The sequence below is a fragment of the Trachurus japonicus genome, chromosome 24, assembly GCF_045865225.1.
Source record: "Trachurus japonicus isolate A0001 chromosome 24, Traja_1.0".
NCBI classification, from domain to species: Eukaryota; Metazoa; Chordata; class Actinopteri; order Carangiformes; family Carangidae; genus Trachurus; species Trachurus japonicus.
The window spans coordinates 10,798,849-10,811,019 of record NC_140930.1 but is presented as its reverse complement, the minus strand read 5'-3'; the positions used below and the strand labels follow the sequence as shown (position 1 = coordinate 10,811,019).

The following is a 12,171-nucleotide window of genomic DNA, read 5'->3' as shown; positions in this document are numbered from 1 at the left end:
TACACAACATTGTGCTTTGGACGGCAAATACAAGATTCAAGGATAAAGCAGTGATGTCATCAATGGTGAAAATGGTGTTTGCTGTTTTGATGTAGCGCCACTGATCACTCACCTCAAAACTTAATAATCCTTCCTTATATTTCATAAATGATGCAATCATTTCCTCTGACTTTAACAGAGGCACCCCTTCTATAAAACACTGCAGGAAATCCTACGTTTGCATTTCATAAAGCGACACCACTACAGCATTTTAACTAATGCAAAACTGATTAATAAGAAACACTTTGTATAACTGTGACTGTTTAAGGTGACAGCAAAGAAGTTAAATACTTAAAGAAGGGAAACGATATAGATCAAACAGATGCAAAAGCAACCGCTATAAACTCTCCTTTCTCCCGACCTCACTAATCAACAAAAACGCTGCTCTGCAGGAAAAAACACAGTGACATCTTGCTCATTTGGTGCGTTATTTATTACCATCTGCTACTATTTATCAATTTTTGTAGTGTTTTTATCCTTTTTATCTTTTCTTTGTGCATGTGCAATAATATGCTAAATTCATTTGTGCAATATCAAATTGCTGCTCGAACTGTGCGATATCCTTTTATTCGCTGCTTTTATTCTGTTGGGCAGTCTAGTCTAATGTCATTTTATTTTGTATTGTAAAGGAATGAAAGTGGTTTTTGTGCAGGTGTTTTATGAAATTGTGTCTCATGTTGGCTGCAGCACTTTCTGGCCCAAGACAAATTTCCCCCAAGGGGACAATAAAGTTATTCTGATTCTGAAGTCACATAGCTGTAAACACCAACGCCGATACTCACCCAGCTACGTTCTCTAGTTTGCGAGATTGAGACAAAAATTTTGCGTGTTTCAACAACATCCTTTGTTGTTGTGTCTGAAAGACGACCTTTCGGGGACCCTTTGTGGTGTCCCAACCAACCTCAATGCCAAGAATTCCCATACAACACATGAAAACTCACAAATGTCAGCATATGGAGAAATCAGGCCACTAATCGTCCTTTGTCACCCGGCGACATTCCTGATGTTCTCCCCTGGCAACCAGGACTTAGGGAAGCGCAGAGATTTTGTTTGACAGCCGTATCACCGAGCTTAGTGCTTCTCAGGGCGGGGCTGACCGCCTCTCTCGGGGGACCCCTATGGACTGTGTTTGGGTGAGGAGGGGGAGCTAATATTACTACACAATGTAGTCCAGCCGGGGACACAAAAATGGTCATTCTGCAGAACATCAAAACAAGGTAACGAATTTGATGAATGAGCGAACCTTTTATCCACTTTGAGACGACGTTGACAGCTGAAAGACGCATTTACTAGGTAGCGCAACAACACTGAACAGAATACGTTCTTAAACAATGGGCTCTTTAAAGTTTTCGGATTCAAGTTCACCAGTGTCCAGTCAATCAAAACTTTGGATCAGCTAGAGAAGTCATGTTTTGATTATTTTGATTTTTTTTGTCATGAGAGCCCTGCTCTGCACGACTAAAATATAAATCAAACATTTTAAGTTCCAGATATTCTAGATTTAATGTGACAGGTTTTCCAACTAATTTTCATTATGCGTTTTATGACTTTGGACCAGACAATTAAATTTTTAAGATCAGGCTATTCAAATTTATCTTTTTTCCAACTTCAACTTCACCACAGGCACCAGTAAGAAGCAGCTGATGATGCAAGCCCGATGGAGATGTCTGCAGATGTTTAGATTTTTTTTTTTTTTTTTCTTAGGATTCCAGTCGCAACTGGAAACAGCTGCCATGTGGTGAAATAGCTTTCAAAATAAATAATATACATAAAAAATATATATGTAACTGAGAATAAAAAGAGAAATAATATTTTAATCTTTGTCAGTTTTGGATCAACCATTGATTAATAGAGAAATGTATACTCCATAATGATGACCTCTAAAATTGCTTGTGTAGTGTCATGTCAACTTTGCCACTTGTTTTATGAGTGACTACAAAAAAATATCTTGTCAGCATGTTTTCCTGAAAGCCTACGCAGCTGTGCTGAAAATCCCACTATATCAACAAGTCAGCAAAAACTAAGCCGAGGTCTTTGATGCCATTTTTATGTCGCTGGTACTGTAATCGCCCATTTTCGGAATAAAGCGGTTTTGATCCTTTGATTAGAGACGGGGCCAGAGTTGGAAAGGCTCTAAAAATGAGCACAGAGGTTCCTGACCCAAAATAGCCAAGTCTAACTAGAGCTACACTCCGGCCAGCAGAGGGCTGTTTCATGTTATTCTGCCATTGGCTATTCCTGTCACTTCTCCACAGGGTTCAGATAAACACTTCCATTCCACAATCCCAAAGACATAGTTAAGAGACGACGATTATAGCCTTGGGAGTGTCGTATAAATATCTCCGCTGGGAGGGAGGGGCTTCCTGACAGCCACAGTTTCTCTTCCCCCGTTTCTATTTAGCATGTTTCCAACAACTTTCTCCTTCTTGAGCTTGTTGACCTGTAAGGTGAACTGCTTCTGCACGTGCCGAGAGTTTCCCTTTGACTTGAACTATAGGTCTACTCAGACAGCCTGGCTCCCTGTCTGTGCCTCTGGCCTCATAATTTTAAGAGCAAAGCAGCTATATTTATTCTTCTCACTGAATGTGACCCTTATGCACAAACCTAGTAATTCTACTGATATGTTTTGCACGCGACTGCATGGCATAGTTCCTGTGCAGTGTGTAGAATCAAGGTAAATATTATCCTTACTTTAGTTCAAATACAATAAAGCATGTCCACTATCCACAGTGTCACGATGACCCACAGTTTGACACGTTAAAGCCCACTGTTAATCCATTATTATATGGTGTAACAGGGGACAAATTGTGAGAAGAAATATGACCTAAACCGTGGCTGCGGCTGCCAGGTCCAAGTCTGCGACGGCGGTTGCCAGGTCCTGGAGGAAAAACAATGGGAAGCGGCTGAGCAGTGAATGCGGTCGGCGGCAGAGAAAGCCGCCCCCGTCCTTTAATGTGGCTTCGAGCTGTCTCATTGGCTGCCAGCTCCTTGCTGATTTACACCACAGCCGCAATTCACAACCCAAACAAACCCCAGACAACTAATTATGTCAGGTCGGCTCTGTCAGCTTATCATGGAGGCAAAACAGAAGAGAAAATGTTGACCACAGAGGCTGACATCTCGAGAGCGTAACTCCAGACAATACGATGATGGAGCCCTGGTGCTGTCTGTCTGTCGAGGCCTGGTTGTGGATCTACTGTGCTGCAGTGCATAAGCCCGGGAAGGTTTGAGGAAACTGAGCTGTATATTTTATGAGGAGGAGAAAAGAAAGGCCCGCAGAATAATTCATGGTTAAGTTAAACTCTGGGGAGGCCTGTAGGATTTTGATCATAGTTGATGAATATTTGTGCATAAATCACTAGAGGTAACAAAAGAAAGAATTACGTGTTCTGTGCGACTTTTTAATTTATTCTGAAGTGCAGCTGTAGTGAAACAAAGAAATAACAAAATATTCATTGTGTTTTATGACAGTCTTACCACTAATTATAAGACTGTTAGTAGATAGATGGAAATTTATTTCCCCCTTTGTCTGAAAAATGCATGAAGTTTGGTCGTACTATGCATGACAATGTGTATAATGAACTCACGAATGTTCTGCGTTAATGTTAATACGTCTAATAAATTAAGGAATAAAGTGATTCTGTTTCATTTGTTTTACGTTCAAGCTGAACCCTCAAATATTATAAATATCAGAATGAATATATTACAAAAACAAAGCCATGGTCAAATAAAACGAATACTATTTGCATTCAGAAATGACAGCCTATCATTACCGAAGTCTAGACATGCTACAAATACAACATAGTGGCTTAAAATCTCCTTTTTACAGCTGCAATAATCCAGTTTTTTTTTTTTTTTTTTTACCAGAATGATGCAGTCTGTGCACGGGCCAAGAAATTCAACGGTCATTAGTTAAATCAAGCCAAACCAGAGCAGCATGTAGCGCAGCAGGCAATGATAGATGTGTCACAGCATCAGCAGCACTTTTGACATTTACTTTCAGTCGACATCAAACAGTCTCTGCAACTTTCTTTTTCATTAAAGTTGCCTTTACCACATGTCGCACACAGGCTGAATTGGATTGTTGTGGGGTTATGAAGGATTAGAGTCACATAAAAACAAACATTTTTCTGGGGGAAAAAATAAACTGAAGCCCAGTGACATCCAGCCAAAATCAAAGAGCCTTAACAGCTGCTTAGCCTTAACTGATAGCCACCAAAACTGCCTTGGTGTACCTTCATTGTTAAACTATACAAATAAGCCAATATGGTGAATAACAAGTTGATCCTCTTTGGTTGAGAAACCTCATTTAGACAGGGTCCTTCCTTGCCTCTCAAGCCGTTAGCTGGTTGGCTACTGCTCCCAGAAACCTGAGGTTCCTGGACTCTGTGTTCTGAGGTTTTAACTCAGGCACTCAGGTTATTTTTCCTCTGCAAAAAAAGTCCAGTCTGCTTAAAAGCCCCCAACCTGATGTGCATGTAGTCAGCTGTTCGGTAGCCTGACTCCGAGTGTCTCGTGTCTGGCTCTGTGTCCTCCCTGCATCAGTTTGACACTCGTTCAATCAACTTCTCGCCTGTTATAAAGGCTCTTTTTACTGCATACTTTCCTATACACTCCTGGCTCCGAGGTTTACAAGTTTCCCAGTCCTTATGGCACCACTAAGGCACTTTTGGAGTGTCCTGATTTCTTTCCTCTAAAAAAAAAAAAAAAAAAGGTCTAAATGAGAATCGAAAGGTTCTGGGAGAAGATTTTGACCAGACCGTGTTTATCATTATAGCTTCAAAACGCAAGACGTTTTCATATCTAGACTGGTTATTGCTCACCTCAACATGTTTCTGTCCAAATGAAATTGGAAACACAGAGCACAGCACTGCAGCTTACTGATACTCAACTACAAAGGGCCCATGCGGCATTTAATATGATGCAGATCTGAGAGGGATGGGAACAGTCAGACTCGGCTCCTACCGGAACTTCGGCTATTTCCTTTGGTCCCTGCTCCCTTGGAGGCAGAAATAATGACTCCTCTTCCCTCAGCTTTGCCGGAAACCAGAACAAGGACTGCCGGTCCATGGTGGCCCGTTATCATCTAAAACAAGACAAATTATATTTACTTCACAAATTTAAATATCCAAGCAAAGAAAGACAGAAAATAAGATAGCAGAGTATTGTAATTGCTTGTGATGCTTATTGTTGTGATTCCTGGCGGGCTGAAGCGTCAGGGCTTTAACTCAAAGCAACGTTTGTATCACTGGATTAGTATTGGATGACAAGACAGGCACTGAATTCAGACAGTGTGTTTTGTTTTTGAAAAACAATCTGATCACAAGCATAAACATATGTGCAAAAAAGCTCAGTGTTTCTGTCTCTGTGCAATATGTTGATGGTTCACCAGACACATTCAATGATTCATAACTGCCTTGATATGATTTGTGCAGGATTTTGTTTAATCCAAGAAATCCAGAGACCCAGTTTTGCCCCATTTTGACCTATAAAATACAAACTGAATTCCTTAAATGTTTCCATTTATTCACTGAAAACAAATGTCAGTAACATAACAATGATTTTCAGGAAAAATCCTGACACGTGCTTTGATCATGTGCATGTACCAAAAACAGAAATCTGAAGAAGACAGATTAACACAAAGCTGTTTAATGGGGAAATATATATTTAATCTCTGTTTGGACTCTGAGGCAAACACAGAAGCACGGACCATAAACATTGCTTTTAGAAACTTGAGAACGGGCCATGTTGGTTTCTTCAAGTCCTAAACAACTGACACAAACACTATTTTTCAAAGTCTTTTGTTTAGGCTGCAGACTTTCGACTGTCTTTGCAATCTAGCGGACACTGCAAAGACACGTTTGAAATGTTTTGGTTCATTTGGGTTGACGTTCATGCCATGGCCTTTTGTTTGCACGTCGAACGATGTTGCTCATAACAGCATCACTCGCTAACTGAGCAGAGACGAAGTGAGACCATGATACGAATAATATTCACAGTGTAATGGGCATCTCTAAGAACGGAACAAAAATGAAAGTGATGATGCAGTGCGACATGTGAGAGACTATATCACGTTAACGCTATTTCAGGTATGCTGGTGTCTGTGTTTACATTCAGTGAAATTGTGGGAACTCACTCGTGAATGGATGCAAAGTTATATCACATTCAGCCTCTGAGTGTTTGCAGTGATTTTTTAAATATTTAAAATCGCATATCCTTGCCACATTCGCAACACGCAGTTGACATATCTCATCTGATAAATTACAGCCACAAACATAAATTTCCTGGAGTGACGACTTCCAAGAAATAACCTTTTGCTCATTCAGATCTGACTTCCCTTTTAAAAAAATACCTGGCGGCTTCATGCAATGAACAACCGACTGTCCTGTTTAAAGTCGGGGGAGTCCTGGGCTCTAAATCTGCTTTGCGTTTGGACGGGGCTGTAAATCTCTTCGTACAGTAAAGATATGGACGTGGTGTAAATCTCTTTGCGCTCCTCTTTGCCCCGTGGCCTCTTCCTCTGAATGGGGCTCGGTGTTTCAGTCACACCTGCTCACCTCTCGCAGCCTGCAGCCTTGAGACATCGGGTTGAGCTGCGGCCGGGGTGACGGGGGGAGAAGGGGAAGAGGGCCTGAGCTTTTGAAGAGGGCGACGACCCCGCATACCCAGCGAAGTCATGGTAATGCCCTCTGGCTCTGTACTTTGTGAGCTGCTGGTTGTGGGTTTCGGTCATGTGCGAGGGCGTTGTCACGTGCTTAGGAAAAAAGATTCATGACCGGTTGGAGTTTTAGTTTTAGAGCAGCGCACACACACACTGCTGCCTGGCACACTTTGAACAGAGAAGCCACACAGCATGCAGTTTGCAAAAAGTTTAAATAAACACGGTGTATAGTCTCAAGTAGCCTCGCAGCAGAGCTCCTTTACAAACGTGCTGCCATGTGACTGGGATGTCACTTACTCTGGCATCCGAGGGAGAACGGAAAAGTGTTTTGTGTACTTACTCATTCTTAAAACCACTAACAATCTCTCTTACAGTGCAGCTAAATGTACACACAACATGCTGTATTAGCCACAGCACGTCTAACATTAGCATTGCAATGATTCTGCAGACAATATCAAGCAAGAAAATTATAACTTTTGGAGCCCCTATGGTCCAAGTGTATAATTCTCTTGTAGGTTTTGTCCTGCTGTCTCGACATTATGACCACAAAGAGTGTGATGCATATTCTTGTGTTTGTTCTAGCTTGCAAAATCATAATAATATATTCTAAATAATGTAGGTGGAAAAAAAAGATGCAAAGGTTTTCAAACATTGTCAGACTGGGAGAGTATGGAAGTACATTAAGATGCGCAGATGATTGGCTTAACTAATGCTAACCATGCAATGTGAATAGTAGGCAGAGTGCTGTTTTTCATTAGCACCAGCTCACTAAACTGGCAAGTGCAGCCAGCTTAGACTTTCCAGATGCGCCTGTCCTTGTATGATCCTCAGCTCTGCTCTGAGATCTCACCTCGGGGCCTGAAACCGAGACAAGGAAACGCGCACAGCGAGGGACCCGCTCCGCGAGCCAGACCTACAGAGATTTGTATGTATGCAGGAAGCTGGACAGACTAAAGAGAGGGGGCAGCTCTGCACAGGGTATGCCACGTTAACACCGCATCGCAGCAGTCAATGGCTGGCATTGCTGGCAGAAAAGATGCCAGGCTTGGATTTTTTTTTTTTTTTTTTTTACTGTTCTTGCCTCATGTTGTTAATGGATTGTTGTGCTTTCAAGTGTTGAGGGTAAAAAAAGGTCCCGTATCCCAGCACAAGGCCTTTATTCTGCTGTCTCCATCAGCTCACACAGTCTGTGTTAATCACTAATCTAAACATCAACTTCTACAATCAAACACATTACAGGATTAGGTTACACGGCTGAGAAAGGCCCTTTCACCTTCATACAATAACACTGCTTTCAGTTGTATGCCAAACAAAAGAATGATACAAATTCAATATCTTAATCTGATCAGATAAAGATTTGGGTGGCCCAGATGCTATAGGGCATCTCGTCCCACTGAACTCTTTGATCGTCTGAACTTTGCGTGCTCTCTTGAATCTAAATCAATAACAAATACACCTGCCAGCGACTGACAGACAACTGGCTCAACAACAAAACTCTTCATAACCAACTTTTCATGTTTATCCAAAGCATTACGATTACGCTCTACGCTAGTACTGTATCCAAGGGTCACACACACGCATCTGATCTGTCAAAACTGGCCCATATTTAAAAATCTTGGCATGAACTGAACCATGCTATTGTGCTTCCTCTTTTACTGCTAGAAGAATGAGGTCAAAATTTAATTATTAGCAGACAGAAGTAAAGAAGTTGTTTTTATAGCACCAGGCCAATCAGAGGAGATTAAGTCATGACATCTCCCTCAATCTCTCTCTCACCTCATTTTCTGTCTCTCTTTGCACAACTATCAAAAAAGAACAAACAAAAGAATCACCTTCAAAGGAAAAACATCTCCTTTTTTGATTTCAGAAGTTAGTAATAACAGCCTGTAAATAAAAATGTAAGCAAAGTAGTTAACGGCGACTCCCAGGAAGCATTTTGGCAAAACGCATCCAGTCGCAAAGCTTAAAATGTGTTTTTTTTTGTGAGCCATTTGCAACTAGCGGAAGCCAACGGTTACACTCTTTTTATAAAACTGATGACACAATCTGGAGTTTAATCTAATTTACTTGAGGAACTGTGAAACAATGGAGTCATGTTTTTGTTCCCGACTGCAACAATCAAGTGTTTTGAATTTACTACGGCTCTAATTTTATTTTGATTTGCGCCTCTGACTGACTTCTTCTAACAACTCAGGGCCAATGCTCATGGGTGTAGTAGGATTAAGAGCCATCTGCCAACTGGCGGAAAAAAAAAAAAAACATGACTTCACAGAATGGGAACTGCAATACTTGTTCAAACTGGTGGCCATAAGACTCCTGTGTGTTAATGTTGAGGAGGTTTCAGGTTTGCATTAACAACAGATATGTAGCTATACCTGGCAAATTGATGCCCTCAGTTTATTTCAGTACAAAAGCTTTCTGAACATAAAGAAGCGATGTCTATCACACATGAACATCTGGTTCTATATCCCCAGACCCTGGGCTTGTGGGTTGTCACCTACAGTTGTTTTGTATTATGTTCTCATGCCAACAATGTAAAAACAATGAAAAGGGTTTACTTGAAAACAGACTAAGACCAAGTGCCTCAGTGTAGCTATACCAAACATTATCCAGGTTTGAACTAGATCGTATCACTTCAGCTGGCAAAGTCGACCAAAAGAGAGGGAGACGTGAGCGTGCGAGAATTTTAACAAACTTCTTCAAAGCAATGTTTCCATAAACTGAGAGCAGTAATGCAGTTAAATTTTAGTAGTCTTAATCCACATTGAAGAAATATAATGCTAAGATGATCCCATTTTATATACAGTCAATGGCCTAGCTTTACCCTAATTGTCCATAAAAATTTACATCCAATGGAAAAAGTGAAAGCATTAAAAGAAAAAAACAGATTAACACATCAAATTTCTTGTTTGACCTCAGCTGCGGCATTGGGTAAATTGACAGTTTCCTTGCCTACAAAGTCTCTGAGAAACACCAGATACGGATGTTGTTGTCATCCACTACCCACGTCTATTTAGATCTACGCAAACCAACCGGCCATTATCAGACGGTGTCTCCATGAAATCATATGCTGTTCGGATTCCTGATGTGCCTCAGGGGGCGATCATACCACTCATTATACAGTATAGTACATATCCATTTCAAACCCAAACGGTTCGAAAAAGCCTCTCTCAGGGAATCCACATTGGTCGCCGGCATCATGGCTGCCAACGACACAGACAAACTGTGTTCACATAAGACCACACAAACACAAACAGAGAGGGATCGGTTCAAATCTGGAGGGGGATGCCAAATTTGTAGTGAAAGCAGATGGATAGTGATATCATGTTGAAAACAATTACAGCATCACCTCATAAACATCGAGGTCAAAGACAAGGGATTCACATGTAGAAAAACTAGATGTATTATGTATTTAACATACAAGTTAAATAACAAGATTAGTGCTATGCTATCCATTGAAAATGTTGAGTTTTTCTTTTACTACCTTCATTGATGTGTGTGTTGACTTTACTGACTCAACGACAAGAGCGATTAACCACACTGTTGACCTACGCACTTCTGCAGAAATTCAGCCAACCGTTCAATCATAACTGAATGTGGATGAAAGGAAAGCGATGAGGGAACCTTCCCAAAGAGACGCACTGTGATCCCCAATAGATCAAATGACAGATTATAATTCAAACATTCATAAACAATCTCCTGGACTCACGATCAATACCAGTGACTAAGCAATCTCCTTCATAATGCACTGGGTGCATATTGGTTTCATAATTTCACAATCCAGTCCTTACTGTTTTGGTACAAAAAGAACCAAATGTACCAAAACAGTTGAGGGATTTCAAGTCCTGGCCTTTCCCTGCAAGATTTTTCAGACCATGAAGACTAAAAGGCCGGATTTTAAAGACCAAATGACATTCCTGCTGGATTCCTGTTGGACCTGGTCTCTATTTTCTTTTTCTTTTTTTATCGAGCAAAATATTTCTCTAAAATTCAGGCCACAATCGCTCATAGTTGGATATAAATTGAGAGTCTGGCTCCAATTAATGACTGTGCTCACAGTTGATTAATCTGTGGGTTATGTTTTTGATTAAACAATTAATCATTTATTTTATTAAGTTCCAGAAAGTACTGAAAAAGACCCATAAATTTCCCAGAACCCAAAGCGATGTCTTCACTTTGCTCCTTTGTCTGACATAGTTCAAGACCCAAATATATTCAATTTGAAAAAGACATAAAACATGGGAAGGCAGGAAATCATCATATTTAAAAATCTGGAAATAGATTATTTCAACTTTCTAAAAGCCTGATCAGCCTGACTTTAATCAGCTATTATCATACTATTTTAACAGTCGATTAATCCAAGTCAAACATGTGCCGGTCCAACATCCTAAATGTGATGATTTGATGCCTTTCTTCATCACATATGAGAAAGAAGCGAATATATTTGATGTTTAAACTGCTGGCAGAATAAAATGTGCAAGTTGTACACATGCCTTTCTATTCTGGGATGTTAAAACTGGAATCATCCACATTTCACTGACTGTTTTAAGAGGAAATCTGAACAATCACTATTGAAAAATCAGAACTGGTTTTGCTTGATCAAGAGTTGTGCTGTAGACAACTAAGTCTACACACAATGTTCTTCCCACCAATAGAGGCTGTCAAAAGCGATGTAGTTTAAGTTAGCCTAATATTTTCAAAAAGTTTCTAAATTGTCAATACACATATTGTACTGTATATTCTCACTTGGTTGTAAAGACAGCTGAGCAAAATCAGGGGTCTCCTGATTAAACATACCATAACAAACACTTTGATGGTGTGCAAAGTTACAGCGAGGAGTGACGAATAACAGGGCTTGTTGTCTATATGGGTAACTGTGGGGTTTGTGGGGGGAATGTAGAGCAGAAGCGGAGGGCTGCGCGTCGTCCTGTCAGCCAAACCACAGCTGGCCAGATTACAAGCGTCTGGATTATAGGGCCAGAGGTTGGGATAGGGATGTGGTTCTCATTGATGTACACAGAAAACTGAGACACACAGGCCACACTTTAATAAAGCATCAATGTCAACATCAAGACACGCAAGAGCTCGAAACTGCCAAGGCATTCACAAAGTGTCAAGTTACAAACCAAACCGTTCATTTTCAAACGGCATTTTATTCTTTGAATTGTATTTTATGCATTAAAGCAGAAGTAAGCGATCCGGTCGTTTTGGCTAATGCTGCGTTCCAGGCAGACTTTTGAAACCGTAAATTACAGCTTCACGTCACAACTTACAACTTTGTAGCGTTCCAGGCAACCCGTAACTCGTGTTTTTCCGACCTGTTTTACCCGTGAAAGTCACTATAACGGCCACTAGTAACTTCCGACTAGTGAACTCGTACCAGATCGAACTGGTACGACTTCACAGGTCGGAAAAACATGAGTTACAGGTTGCCTTGAATGCACCATAACGTCTTGTCAGCCGATGGAGTT

At 40.7% G+C, this 12,171-nt stretch overlaps 1 long non-coding RNA gene across 2 annotated transcripts in view; it reads right to left on the bottom strand.

Annotated features, from left to right (window-relative positions):
* The window catches only part of LOC146961377 (uncharacterized), a 151,789-nt gene that overhangs the window by 137,649 nt on the left and 1,969 nt on the right, over positions 1-12,171 (bottom strand). For both annotated transcript variants that reach the window (XR_015035259.1, XR_015035260.1), the window contains exon 2: positions 5,005-5,125. This is a non-coding gene — a long non-coding RNA (uncharacterized LOC146961377). The remainder of the gene's footprint in view (positions 1-5,004; positions 5,126-12,171) is intronic.